At 39.4% G+C, this 15,596-nt stretch overlaps 1 non-coding gene and 2 pseudogenes across 1 annotated transcript; 1 reads left to right on the plus strand and 2 right to left on the minus strand.

Annotated features, from left to right (window-relative positions):
• Positions 1-1,006: 1,006 nt before the first annotated feature.
• Positions 1,007-1,186, minus strand: LOC131221690 (U2 spliceosomal RNA; annotated as a pseudogene).
• Positions 1,187-6,498: 5,312 nt separating this feature from the next.
• Positions 6,499-11,231, plus strand: LOC131245915 (LRR receptor-like serine/threonine-protein kinase FLS2; annotated as a pseudogene).
• Positions 11,232-11,854: 623 nt separating this feature from the next.
• On the minus strand, positions 11,855-12,050 carry LOC131223816 (U2 spliceosomal RNA). Its single transcript, XR_009160714.1, has one exon. It is a non-coding gene; the product is annotated as a U2 spliceosomal RNA (small nuclear RNA).
• Positions 12,051-15,596: the final 3,546 nt, after the last annotated feature.

A 15,596-nucleotide genomic window follows, 5' to 3' on the forward strand; every position in this document is an offset into this window, starting at 1 on the left:
TAAATATGTGTGAATACATACAGGAACATGCACTCTAGTAAAAAAATCAAAGGTAACGCCCAAGGACATCCAATTCTTAAATTAGCAAAAAATCTGAGATGTTACACTATGGCCCCAAAAATGCAATTGGACGACAGAGAGCTCCACTTTACACTGGGAGTAAAGGTTCCCAAAAGGTTAAGGTTGTCCTTTTTAGGATGATTCTTAAAAGTAAGCTAAGGGCCTATTTGGCCAGACAGATCCCATGGGATTAGGAGGGATGGGATGGATTTTAAGGTAATGATGGTGGTGTCACTGGATTGGTTTGAGATCCATGGGATTGCTATATCCCGGGACAAGTTCATCGAGTCTGTTTGGCACGCCCGGCATATCTCGAGATTTTACCTTCCAATCCATCCAACCAAACATGCCCCGGGCACGATTGAATGGGATTAGGAGGGATGGGAACAATTTTAAGGTAATGATGGTGATGTCAGTGGATTGGTTTAAGATCCATGGGTATGCTATATCCCAGGACAAATTCATCAGGTTTGTTTGGTTCGTTTGGCATATCTCGGGATTTTACCATCCCATCCCTCCTAATCCCCCTTAATCCACCCAGCCAAACAGGCCCTAAGATCTTCACCGTCAATCCCCGTGCCACAAATCCAAGGGTTCAAATTGTCTTATCAAGGATTATTCTTTGAGGCATGGTGCATCCACAGTGGGACATAAACATGCCAAAGATCTACATTACTGAACCATGGGGTCAACTTTTCACAATTAAAAGAGAATTGATTCATACCACACCGTTCTCCCCCAATGCATCAGGTATCGGACATCAAAGTCATCCAAGAGGTGGGTCCTAAAGTGAAAATCAAGCAGGTTGTGTTACAATAACAAGAAGGACATGGACGAAGACCATCATCCCAGCCCGTCATTTTGTTGTAGCAGTATCAACCATCCAAATCTACTTGGACCCATCATCCAGTGGACGACTAAGAAAGATAATGTTGAACTGATTTGGTAGGGGTGTGCCAGGCCCGTGCAATAGTGCAACGCATGAACGACACATGAGGGCCCTAGCAGCAAGCTACTATGGTGAGCCCTCCCCCAAAAGAAATTAATTTAATATCATGAGACCCAATGGGCCACATATCAAATATTAAATTGATAAGAACAGATACTACACTTGATCTCAAGCCCTCTTTTATACTTGTATTCTCTAGAAACCCATTCCTGGCTTCATTCGATGTGGGAATATCAACTCTTTATTTCTTCCTATTGGTTTGAAATGGAAATGCTTGGGCTAAGCTTTTTTAAATGTTATCTTATGAAGTTGAGCCATTGAAAATGCAAATTGCCTATGGCCCAAAAGGCCCAGAAGGTATCTTCATTTCTCACTATGATGCCTATGTTTTACCCCCACCATACATACACTTTGGATCATCACCCCAAACATGAAGATGAGGGAGATCCAGGTGTACCACATCAAGGAATACAATGATGACTGGATGCCTATTATTAAAAAACTTCCTAAGGTCCACTGTAATATTTATTTGCCATCCAACCATATGATTAGGTCACAGAGACCCTAGATGAAGGGAAAACATAAATATCAACTTGATCGAAGGCATTTAATTACCACCTTTTCCTGTGGTATATTCCACCTGAGATTTTGATTTGCCTCATTTTTGGCTTCATGCCCTAAAATGAGCCGACAAAATGGGTCGATGGTGTGGACAAAACACATACATTATGGTGGGGCCCACAGCACCATTAAGTCGCTAATGGCAATGTTAGTAGGCAATTTGCGTCCATATACTCCTTGGATCCCAAAAATCAAATTGATCCAAAACTTTGGTGGGCCACCCTATGAATAATCATGCATGAACCTCTAAAATCATTTGTTGGGGCCCACTTGAGTTACGAAATGGCTTGATTTTTTTTTTGGTGTCCATCTATACTAGTTGGATGCATTTTCTGACAATGGGTCTCACATTCGATATGCTCATGAGCATCCTTGAACACAGATTACATAGTGACCCGACACCTTTAAGTTCAATGGTGTGGGAATGGTGGTGGAATTTGATTGAGCCACATGCCGCTATCACATATGGGCACATACTCGACCTAACAAATTTCTAACATACTTTGCATGGCCCCATCTATGATAGAAACACATGGCCCAATTAAATCCATCATATCCCAACACCACCGTGCTACATTGTGTTAGGGTCATCATACAATCTGCATTCAACATTCTATCCCAACCAATTGTTGTTATGTTTTCTTGTCATTTTTAGGCTCTAAGAAAAAAAAATGTACAGGAAATGAGCAATAATTTGCAATGATAGTAATTTTACATTATTTCAATATCAAATCACCACACTGATACAAAGAAAATAACAATAATTCATGATGATGATAATTTTACATTATTTCAATTTTAAATCATTATCAAAGTACGTTTATTTAATTGTTTGAATGAAAACTTTTACAATATTTAACGTACCATTTTTGTATTTAGTTTTGCTAATAGAACAATAATGATAACACGTTTACTTTACATTACATTATTAGGGAAATGAGCAAAACAAACAGATCCAAAGGAATAGAAATGATGGATAGTAAGTTACTTTACATAAGCTACTCATGCCCCTAAGTAGCTTATCTTTGTTTCAACTCAACGAGAGTAGATAAGCATGCCTGGCAAAACAGCTAACCAAAAAAGCTTGTTGAGTTGTTGAAACATTATGTTTGATAATGTCTTGATAGTGGGGCCCACCTTAATGTATGTGTTATATATCCACTTTGCCCATCCGTTTTGCCAACTCATTTTAGAGTATTGGCCCAAATATCTAAATCATAGGTGGACCACACCACAGGAAACAGTGGTTATTGAAAGCCCGCCATTAAAATTTTCCCAAGGTCCACAGTAGTGTTTATTTGTTATCCAACCTATTGATGAGGTCAAATAGACCAGTATAAAGGGAAAAAAGACACTAATATCAGCTTCATCTAAAACTTTTCTAGCCCCCAAGAAGTTTTTAATTGTAGGATCGATGAAAGGCATGGAAATACAACTTATACATCAAAGTGGGTCCACAGTCATGACTTGATTGAATACATTGTTACCCATACCTGACCAAATTTGCTCCCTCTCCTCTTGTTAGTCCATAGACATAGATTACTAGGTGACTTAACTCTGTGACGTTTCTTAAAAATCCACCTCGTCTATCCAAGTGGGCCCAAAGATTAGGTAGATCCAAAGCTTAAGCGGGGGGGGGGGGGGGGGGGGAATTAAAGGAAACAATGGAGATTGAACAACCACCATTGAAATCTTCCAAGGGTCTACCATGTTGATCATATGCCATCTAAATTGGTCATAAGGTCATTCCCACCTAGAGCTGTACACAAACCGAGTTAGGTCGATTAACTCGCTCGACTTAACTCGAAAAAACTTGATTCGACTCGGTTCGAAACTGAGTTCGAGCCAAGTCAAGCTGATTTTTGAAGCTCGAAAAAATTTTGAGCCAAGCGCGAGCTTGGCCGAGCTCAAATCAACTTGGATCAAACCTTAACTCAAATGGAATTCGGATCGAACTAGTTCAGTGACCCAATTACTTTGATATTGATGTTGCTTACCAAGTGTTCGATGAAATGACTCAACAAAGTGTTGTTTTGGGTGGATACATTCTCCATGAGATCGGTCGATAGTGAGGAAGGTATGGATATGAAACAAATCACTACAAAAAAAAAAAAAATAAGAAACAAACAAACAAACAAACAAATGAACATTACATGATTAAATTACCATTGAATCTTGATTTTGATGCTGCCTACTAAGTGTTAGATAAAATACATGTAAATTGTTGCTGCTGTTTTGCAAACTATGAGAAATTGAAGGTGCACTTCATGTGTTTGAGAAAATGCACACAGGCTTAAACTCAGCTCGAACTGGCCCGAGCTACTGACCGAACCGAGCTAAGCCGAGTTCGAGCTAAGGTCAACTAGTGGCCGAGCCGAGTCGAACAGCCCCAAGCTGCACTCGGTTCGACTCGTGCACAACTCTATTCTCACCCATAAGATCATGTGAATAAATTGGTGGACTGGTAGATGTTTCAAAAAATAAATGTGGGTCTCATGACTATTTCAATAACGAATGTTCAATACCCTACCATTGTTTCAAGTAGTGTGCCCGCATGAGTGATAGATATGCCTCATGTTTGAGCCCGCATCTAAAATGAGTTGATGAAAATAGTGGATAGGGTCGATTTTTCAAAATCATTATGATGGGACACTGGTTTTTTGAACCTATCCGTTCTAATACTAGGGGTTTAATAACACTTTTTCAAGTTGTGTGGCACACTTGAGTTTTAAATCTTCATTACATTTGGACATATGTGTCCAAAAGTGAGCTGGACAATTCATGGATAGAGTAGATTTCTCATAAACATCATGGTGGGCTACATGACAATGGGTGCAGTTTCAATAGTGGATGTTCAATACCACTGTTGCAAGTCGTGTGACCCACTTGAATATTGAATCTACTTCATATTTGGCCCACCCCTAAAATAAGACAAATAAAATGGTTGACTTGATGGATTTCTCAAGAACATCATGGGGTGATTTATTACCCCTTATGGTTTAAATTACCTTTTTAATTTGAAATGCTAAAAAAAAAAAAAAAAAAATTTACTTTGTAATATAATATTTATTTAGTTGAAATTTAAAAGGTAATTTATTAACTTAAACGTTACTTTTGGGTGTTATAATATTTATTTTAGTTTAATAACCAAGGATGCAGATCACCTGCTGACGTTGCCAGTGGCTGGCTGCATTGTTCCGTGGGCCCCACCATGATATATATGTTTTATTCTAGTTGTCTATCTATTTTCACGTATTATTTTATTGCATGAATCCAAAAATGAGACATATCCAAATCTCAAGTAAACCACACCATAGGAAAACATTGGTTTTTGAACACACCATTGAAAACTTCCTAGTGCCATTGTAATGTTTATTTGCCATCCAACCTATTAACTAGGTCACGAAGAGATGGATGAATGGAAAACATAAGCTTAATCTAAAACTTTTGTACCCCTAGAAAGTTTTTAATAGTGGGGGTTCAGTCACCACTATTTCCTGTGGTATGTTCCACATGAGATTTGTGCCTGCTTTTAGGCTCAAGCCCTAAAATGATCCAGAAAAGTGGATGGACGGCGTGGATAAAACCTATACATCATTGCTACTGGCTACTAACGGGCAGACTGCCAAAGCCTCGGGGAAGCTAGTTAGGCCCCACCATGATGCTGGTGGGAAATTCACCCCATTTATCTATTTTGCCCGATTATGTTAGGACATGGGCCTAAAAATCAGGTAGATTCAAAATTCAAGTGTGTTGTACCATAGGAAAAGGTGAGATTGAATGTCTACTTGGAAATATTCAAAGCCAGAAAAGTTTTAGATCAGGCTAATATTTCATGTTTTTAGATCATCCAGTAAGAATGCCTAGACCTGTACATGAGTTGAACCGAGTTGAGCTTATCTCGGCTCAGTCCTCGAGCCTATCTGGCCAGCTCGACTCAATTCGATCAACAACTCGGGCAGTTTGAGACGAGTTTGAGCCTGTGCGGCATTTTTTCGAACATGTAAAATGCATCTTCAATTTCTCAAATAATGCAAAACAGTAACAAATTTTTACAGGTATTTCATCAAACAGTTGGAGCGCAGCATCAAAATCAAACACCTAGTGAGCTACACCCTGATCCATAGCTCAAGTGGTAGACTGAGTGAAAGATACCTTGTTTCAACATAAAGGTCTGGGTATCAATTCCCTAGTGGGGGTGGCTAACAGTGAAGTGTGAACTAACAGTGGGTGTACTAACAAGCTAACTGAAAAATAAAAATAAAAATAAACACCCGGAGAGCAGCATCAAAATCAAAATAACCCAGTCCCCAAGCTGATTCGATCTGAGTCGGTTCGAGTTGAGGTTCGTTCCGAGTCAAGTCGAGCTCAGGCAAGCTCAAACTAAATTTTTTCGAACTCCAAAAACCAGCTCGACTCAGTTCGAATCCAATTTCGAGCCAATGCGAGTTGAGCTTTTTCCAAGTCGAATCCAGCGTGCTGACCCAGATAACCCGACTCATCCAATGACTTACGAACAGTATGAATGACATATAAAAATCACGGTGGACCCGGGAAGCTTTCAAGAACAGGCATTTCCCTACTAACTTTTTCCGTGTCGGCCCACTTCAGTTTTGGATCTGTTTCATTTTTGGTATCATGTCCTAACAATATCGGGCAAAATGGATGGATGGGATGGATTTCTCGAAAATACCGCGGTGGGCCCTACCTAGCTTTCCGTGGAAAGCCTCTGTGAGGGCATGGAAGCATCAGCTTCTTCCTTTGACTTTCAGAGTTGTATGTGAATCATTGACTGTCAGAATGACAGCTCATCCTCCCATATCTTCACATGGCCCCACTTGCATATTGAACTCCATCCTTGCTCTTTAAGCATTCATCATTCAATTGCTTCGATTGCAGCTGTTGAATCTTTCTGAGTTTGTTTAAACCTCTGCAATTTCCGTTTGTTCAGTAGTTTAGACCATTTAATCACGGATCTGACCTTCGAAATGGCCAATTTGAAGGTCCTTCTGTTTATGCTCTGTATTTGTTCTGTTCTATCCATAATTCCATCGGAAGGGCTGAGCTCCAATCTAGAAATTGAGGCATTGAAAGCCTTCAAGAGCTTGATCACCAACGACCCAATTGGAGCTTTGGCAGATTGGATAGACAGAATTCATCACTGTAACTGGTCTGGCATCGCCTGCGATCCTTCAAGCAATGCCGTTGTTTCAATTTCTCTGTCTGAATTGCAACTCCAAGGCAAGATCACTCCATTTCTCGGAAACATTTCAAGCCTCCAGACTCTTGATTTATCATCGAATTCATTCTCCGGTTCAATCCCAACTGAATCACGTTGATGCTCCTCTCGAACAATTCTCTGTCGAATGCGATTCCTACCGGGTTGGGGAACCTGAAAAAGCTTCAGGTTTTGGATCTTCGCACCAATTTCTTGGATGGGAGCATTCCAGCAAGCATCAGCAATTGCACGGCTCTGATCGGACTAGGCCTCTCCACAAACAAGCTAGCAGGTATGATCGAAGCACACATGGGTCATTTAGTTAATTTTCAATTCTTCCTAGCTTATATGAATCGATCAGTGAACCCAATTCGCTCGACATTCGATCCATAGATTACTCTGAGTTTATGTTCTTTGATGATTCTCTCTCAGGTGTGATTCCTTCGGAGCTCGGGAACCTCAAAGAGTTGCAAATTTTGTATTTGAATGACAACTTCTTCAACGGTAGCATTCTGACAAGCATCATCGGCTGCACGTCTCTGACCAGCCTAGACTTCAGCACGAACAATCTAACGGGTATGATCCCATCAGATATTGGCAATTTGGTTAATCTTCAGTTGTTCGCCGCTTACTTAAATGGATTGGTGGACCCCATTCCATCATCGGTCAGTAGACTGCAAGCTTTGAATGCATTTGATTTGAGTCAGAATCAGATATCTGGAATAATAGCTCCGGTGATCGGGAACTTGTCGAAATTACAAATTCATCAGTTACAAGAAAATCAGTTCATGGGGGGAGTCCCAGCTGAACTGGGCCGTTGTAAGAATCTCACAATGTTGGCCCTCTATAGCAATCGATTAACGGGCAGGATTCCATCTGAGCTAGGTGAATTGGCCAACTTACGAGCTCTTCTACTATATGATAATCACTTATCTTCCACAATCCCTGCTTCGATATCACAATGCAAGTCATTAATCCGTTTGGGTCTTTCTGAAAATGAATTAACCGGGAACATACCGTCCGAACTGGGGTCTTTAAGATCCTTACGTAGACTGAATCTGAATTCGAATAGTCTAACGGGCGAAATCCCACCGTCCTTGATGAATTTGACAGATCTGATATACTTGGCTCTTAGCTTCAATTCCTTGAGCGGGCCGATTCCATCGACTGTCGGATCACTTTATAAGCTGGAGGTGCTAATTCTACATAACAACCAGTTAGAGGGTCCAATTCCTTCATCAATCACCAACTGTTCTAATCTTCAAAACATAAGCTGGGTTAACAATGGATTGACGGGGCAGATTCCATTGGGTTTAGGAATGTTACAGAATCTGAATTTCCTTTCACTTGGGCAAAATCGATTGTCGGGTGTGATTCCGGAAGATATATTCAATTGCACTGAGCTTACGATGCTGGATTTGGCGAGAAACAATCTCAGCGGGTCACTAAAACCGGGTATCGGAAAACTAACAAATCTAAGGAATTTGAGGCTGTTTCTTAATTCTCTGACTGGGAAGATTCCTCAGGAGATTGGGAATCTAAGCATGTTAATCTCTTTGGACCTCAGCACAAGTGGATTTCCAGGTCCTATTCCGTCATCGATATCGAACTTGTTGGCTCTCCAAGGTCTTTCTTTATATGAAAATGCTTTCCATGGCGCAATTCCAGAAGAAATATTTGAATTGAAACAGCTTTCAGAGCTCAAGCTGCAGGTGAACAGATTCAGTGGTCCAATTCCAGACTCCGTCTCGAAACTTAAGCTGCTTTCAAACTTGGACCTCCATGGGAACATGCTTAGTGGGCCCATCCCAAGAAGCATGGGTAATCTGAAAGGACTCATGACATTGGAACTCTCCCACAACCGTCTGATTGGATCTGTTCCGGCATCCTTGATCGTGGGCATGAAGAACATCCAAATCTATCTTAACCTTTCCAACAATTTCTTGTTGGGTTCCATCCCAGATGAGATCGGCGGGATGCAGATGGTTCAGGCCATTGATATCTCGAATAATAATCTCACAGGAAGTATCCCTGCATCAATAGGAGGCTGTAGGAATTTGGGTTCTCTTGATCTGTCCAGAAATGCGATTTCAGGTCAGCTTCCAGCCCGCATTTTCAATCAACTAGACTTGCTTATGAGCTTGAATCTTTCTGGAAATAAGCTAGATGGCGAAATTCCATCAAGATTATCAGAACTGAAATATCTAGTCTTGCTCGATCTTTCCCAGAATGAATTCAGAGGTCAGATTCCTGTGAGCTTGGGGACACTTACTAGCCTAAAACATCTCAACCTTTCATTCAACCAGCTCGAAGGGCCCATCCCCAACTCTGGAATATTTCAAAATCTGAGTTCATTGAGTTTGGACGGAAACCCATTTCTCTGTGGAACAAAATTCCTCAGCCCATGCATTGATGAAATTCAGAAAACTAATTCCCGACGGATTTCGAAAAAGGTCGCCATTATTCTTATAATTTTCTCATCCGTCTTCGTGTCACTACTGGTGGTCTGCGTGATCATAGCCATCCATCGATGCATCACGAAGCTGAAAACCGACCGTTGTGAATCTAAAACAGTGTTTTCAGTAGCGCCATCACTGGAGAGATTCACCCGAGAAGATTTGCAGATTGCGACGGATTTCTTCAATGAACACAATGTGATAGGCCGTAGCAGTTTGAGCACTGTCTACAGAGGGAGAATTGATGATGGGTGGGTCATTGCTGTAAAGAAACTGAATCTAGAGCAGTTTGCAGCAGAGTCCGACAAATGCTTCGACACAGAACTGAAGATTTTGAACCAACTGAGGCACAAGAACCTGGTTAAGATGGTGGGTTATGCTTGGGAGTATGGGAAATTCAAGGCATTGGTTCTTGAATTCATGGAGAATGGGAGCTTGGAAAGTGTCATACATGACTCGGGAACGGATGTATCAAGGTGGAGCTTGTCTGAGAGAGTGAATTTGTTTGTGTCCGTTGCAAATGGGTTGGTTTACTTGCATTGTGACTATGATTTTCCAATTGTCCACTGCGATTTGAAGCCTTCCAACATTCTTCTGGATCGAGACTGGATAGCCCATGTCAGCGATTTCGGGACGGCTCGAATGTTGGGTGTCCATTTATGGCAGCAGCCTTTCATCGGCATCGTCTTTCCAAGGCACCATAGGCTACTTGGCACCAGGTATTTCTTTTCAGTCCCTATTTTCCCATCTTCATCTGTGTGGTCATGTCTATATATTCAGTTATGGCCCGGTCAAGGGCGTGTTTGGATGCGCTACCAAATTGAATTGAAATAATTAGTTCATAAATTCTAATTCAACTCTGCATCCAAACATGTACACCATAAATAGCAATTCAAATTAGGTAGAACCCTGTCATTCCACACACAAGAACTTGTGCCTATGGACAAATTGTGCATGATCTGATTTATAATCAGGTGGGCCACACTGAATTGATCTTCTCATTCAGTAATCAGACAGTTCTGCTATCCCCTGCGGTGCGCAAAATAAATGTATGGCTGAAGCATTTTTTTTCAGTCTTCTGTTAGTTTTGTCCACTGTGGCCCACCTGAGGAATCCAACAGCCTGATTTCTACACTCCAAGATCTGAAAGGCGTGGCCCAACTGATGATAATCGAGCGGGGATCGGTACTGTTGGTTTTCTGGGCCATCACAGCAATGGGATTATGCTAGTTATATCTGATCATTGGCTACAAGTGGATGGCAAGTGATCAGATGGCCCCAAAGTTAGGATTGTCTAATCACAGATTTACAGTCCTAATAAAGATTACAATGTTGTCTCCTGTTGCTTCTTGCTCTAACTAATAACCATTGATTCTTCAGAGTTTGCATACATGAGTAGGGTGACAACAAAGGCTGACGTCTTCAGTTTCGGTGTGATCATGATGGAGTTTTTAACTAAGAGAAGGCCCACTGGCACCATCGAAGACGATGGAGTCCCCGTCACTCTACAGCAATTTGTGGAGAACGCCGTCCGTAATGGAACAGACGCTGTTCTACGCGTGGTCGACCATGATCTAGTCTCTAATGGAACATCAAAATCCAACAGTGATGAGATCGTCACCCTCCTGGAATTGGCCTTGTCCTGCACCCGTGCAGCCCCTGAGGATCGGCCAGACATGAATGAGGTATTGTCTGTACTGTTGAAGATTAATGATGGGAAGATTTGATCAGACGACTAAGCTCGCGGTGGGACTTGTAACAGATGTTCAGGAACTTAAGATGAAACCATGTAGGTTACTGTTCTAGATTTGAATATTTTGTGAGGTAATTGCAGGATTGTCTGAGTTTTATATGAACTTGCATTAAGCTGAATGTATTGATATATGAAACACTTCATACTTGAAAAGAAGATTTGAATATTTTGTGAGGCAATTACAGGATTTTCTGAGTTTTGTACGAACTTGCATTTAGCTGAATGTATTGATATGTGAAACTCTTCATACTTGAAAAGAAGATTTGAATATTTTGTGAGGCAATTGCAGGATTGTCTAAGTTTTTTCTGTGAACTTGAATTTAGCTGAATGTATTTATATATGAAACTCTTCATACGTGAAGAGAAAACCCATGATAATATGATGTGTTGGACTGTCGTGGTGGGTCCCACCACGATGGCCCATGGCCCCAAAATTGTAGTTGGACGATAGAGAGGCCGATTCAAGCTGTGGTTCCACAAGCATGCCAAAGATCTGGACTACCGAACCATGGGCCCCACTTTTCACAATTAAAAGAGAATTAATTGATAACATATGACATCAAAGCCATCCAAGAGGTGGGTCCTAAAGTGAAAATCAGGCAGGTTCTATTACAATAACAAGATGTACATGGAAGACACATTACAAACACCTATGGTCATCACTTGAAATCATGTAACTTGGACAGAAGACCATCATCCCTGCCCTTCATTTTGTTGTACCAGTATCAACCGTCCAAATCTAATTGGGACCCATCATCCAGTGGACAACATAGAAAGCCAATGTTGAACTAATTTGGTAGGGGTGTGCCAGGCTCGTGCAGTAGTGTAACACGTGAGCAACAGATGAGGGTCCCAGCAGCAAGCTACTGTGGTGGGCCCTCCCCCAAAAGAAATTAATTTAATATCATTTGACCCAATGGGCCACGTATCAGATATTAAACTGATAAGAACAGATACTACACTTGATCTTAGCCAAAAGGCCGAGAAAGGTATGCTTTCTCACTCATCTCAAGCCCTCTTTTATACATGTATTCTCTCAAAACTCATTCCTGGCTTCATTCAATGTGGGAATATCAACTCTTCATTTCTTCCCATTGGTTTGAAATGGAAATGCTTGGGCTGAGCTTTTTTAAATGTTATCTTATGATGTTGAGCCATTGAAAATGCAAATTGCATGTGGCCCAAAAAGCCCAGAAAGGTATGATGCTCTACATGTGATAAATGATAATGTTTCTTTTCAATGTGGACCCCCATCTCACATACTTGGGCTCTCATACCAGCCTTGATTTCTAGATCTACAACTAAAATTTAAGCCTATTTAATAATTGGGCCAGTCTCAGGCTTCATTTAAAAGAGGCATTCATAGGCCCATCTTGATTGAATGTTGTGGCTGAAAAGTGAAACCTCATTTATGGGGCAGCTATTGCTGTGGGCCAAACTCCTGACTGGGATGGCCTAGCCCAATCAATATGTCTGTGATAAGACTTCCTTATCTAAGTCAATGTAAAATATGATTTTAATGATTGACAATAAGATTACAAAATGGACCACTAATTTTATGTCACTGTACTTATATTGTTATATTGTAATTACAGTTATGCAACTATTAATACTCTAATTACAGTCCTAACCTAAAAATTTTATAATGGGCGGACCAACAGCCCCCTCCCATGAGTTTCAGTAGTAGAGGAAGGACACCTTGTTTTGGACACCTTGTTTTATTTTGGGAATTTCCCAAAAAAAAAAAAAAAAACGATCTAATTAATATAGAATTTAAGTTTCGGTACTTTTTTTTTCAAAAAACTACTTCATTAATGGATATAATTATCATTCCACTACTTTCCATTACATTTCTTTTATTATTGGTTATGTGGGCCCTATTGTGATGTTTATGTAAAATTCACCTTACAACCAGGTGCATCATCTCATGTTAGGCCAAGAGCCTAAAAATCCCTGGCATCCATGATTCAAGTGGACCTCATGATTAGAAACAGTGTACAGGGCAATGATTACCCTTAAAAGTGTTTTCCTTAGTATGGCCCATCTAAATCATGAATGGGCCTAATTTTATGCGGCAGGCCTAAATTTTGATGTGGCATCTAATAGTTGAAGTGGATTTTATATAATCATCATGATAGAACTTGTGAAAATCAAGGGTACACATCTCTCCCAAGTGTATTCTTTGGGGTGACCCACCTGAATTAAAAGTCATCTAATGATTGGAGTGGACTTTGCATACATATCATGGTGGGCCCCGTCAAAAATCAAGTCCTAAAGTCCTTGTATAGAGAGATTATATGGGATGCCGCTCTTGATTTTGACAGGCCAATCATGATGTTTTTGTAAAATCCATTCAGAGCATTAAATATTCCCATATTAGGCCTACATGAAAAACTATGGCTAACTTGTGATTTTGGTTGGCCACACCAAAGGAAACAGTTAGAAAGAGAAGTGCGCCCTTGATTTTTTACGGGGCCCAACGAGGTAATTAAATGAAATCTACTACAACCATTAGCTTTTACACAAAATTTTAAGCATGTGGACCAAAAGTCACATCCATTTTTTGTGATTCATGTTAAACACACTAATGGAAACAGTTTGGAGGGTGAGCATTTTTCTATATACTATTTTCAATCATGTGGCCACTCAATTTACAAATGGAGCCAATTTTTGGGCCCTTAGCCTTACATAGGTTAACTCACTTGGTGGTTGGGATGGATTTACATAAAGATCATTGTGGAGCTCACCTGAGCCACCAACCCATTTGCTTGCACAGGTGGCCAAAGGCAGTGGAATGATAATTATATTGATTAATGAGGTAGTTTTTTTAAAACCTCTTTGAAAAAAGTACCTAAATGTAAATTCTATATTAATTAGATATTTTTTTATATAAAATTCTCTAATGTAAATATATTTTATAAAATGTTTTATAAATGAACTTTTGCAATTTTAAAATTTCCCAATTTCTTTTACCGAACATCCAAATGCATGATTTTAAAAAACAAAAACAAAAACAAAACAAAACAAAGAAGCTCATCAAGTGCTTAACAATACTAGAACCCTTGCTCCATTTTAAACTTCAAACTTAAAAATATTATATAATTGGCTAAACAATTAAAACTCTATAATTTTAAAAGAAAAGCTTCTTTCTTCTTTATTTCTTTCTTTCTTTCTTTTTTCTTTTTTTTTTTGAGAAATCCATTAAACATAATTTCTTTAGATAAAAATGGTTGTATTCGAAAAGTCCAATCACGAAATTTAAAAATAGAAAATGGTGCTATGGATTACTGATATAGCGAGAAAATGGCAGAAAATTTCAGTAGAGACATCCCTTTACATGAGAAATACTTGAGAATGAAAGATTTAAGAGAGGTAAAAAATAATATTATACACCCACTATTCGATTATCTGTATATGTTGCTTAAGAAATTATAAATTTTAACTATTTTAATTAAGAATTTTTATGGGAAAAAATCCTCAAAAATTTTTGTATATTACCAATTATTGGAAGTGCTTTTATGGGGAAGATAAATTGTTTAAACATTTTCGTTTTAGTTTTTTCTCTAAAAAGTGGTGAATCAAGACTAATGAAGCCCACAAACTACATGTCTCACGTTCAACCCATCCAATAGATGTGATAGACCACACCATGATTGGAAGGATAAAAATCTAGCATACAATAATAAAATGGTGGATTCATTTTTAGTTAGTGTAAGCATCATGGTGGATTTCTGACTTAAGGAAGGGCGCAATGAGGACGATCATCTTCTTCCTTGAATAATAAACACCTTGAATCCATGCCCTCTTAAATTCACAAGAGAAATTTCTTGAATTCATGAGAGAAAATTTAGAGATTTTTTGTTGAAAAGCTATCTAAATAAATGAATTTGTATGCTTAAATACTCTTAAACAAACCCTAAGATACAATTAGCAAAGACCTAAACAAATAAGGAAACAAAACTCAATAAACATACAAATTTATGTCGTCCGTTGATCGGATCGTCGATTGATCAAAATGGCAAAAAAACGTCTAAAGACTAAAGCCCATAAAATTGTATTTATTTCGATTGATCAATTCGAACGGTCAATCAATTGAACTAAGCAAAAGCTTGCACCTAAATCCGAATTTATATCGATCGATCGACTCGATCAACTTCAATTAATTGAACTATGTTGAGATTTTGTTAATTTCCATTTTGACTCTTCTGGTCCATTTGTGATAAAACATGCTTGCTCTATGTTCTACATCAATTTCACATGTTAGACGAATTGAATGTCATGCATATACCACTATTGGTACTCAGTTTGTTTTATGTGTGCAATGTGTTCAGGCATGCCAGAATTGATATAGCAGCTCGATTCAAACCGAACAAGTTTGACCCCAAGCGTCAAAAAAAGCAGATACGTCTAATATGAACTTATATAATCAGAATCTGATGAGATCAGTTGCTTACTCAGTCACTTGCAGGATATTTATGATGATCATATGATTGTCGAAGGGTGAGGTTATTCTTCCGAGAATGGGTTGTGTCTTGCCTT

The sequence above is a fragment of the Magnolia sinica genome, chromosome 1 (genome assembly GCF_029962835.1).
Source record: "Magnolia sinica isolate HGM2019 chromosome 1, MsV1, whole genome shotgun sequence".
In the NCBI taxonomy this organism is placed as follows: Eukaryota; Viridiplantae; Streptophyta; class Magnoliopsida; order Magnoliales; family Magnoliaceae; genus Magnolia; species Magnolia sinica.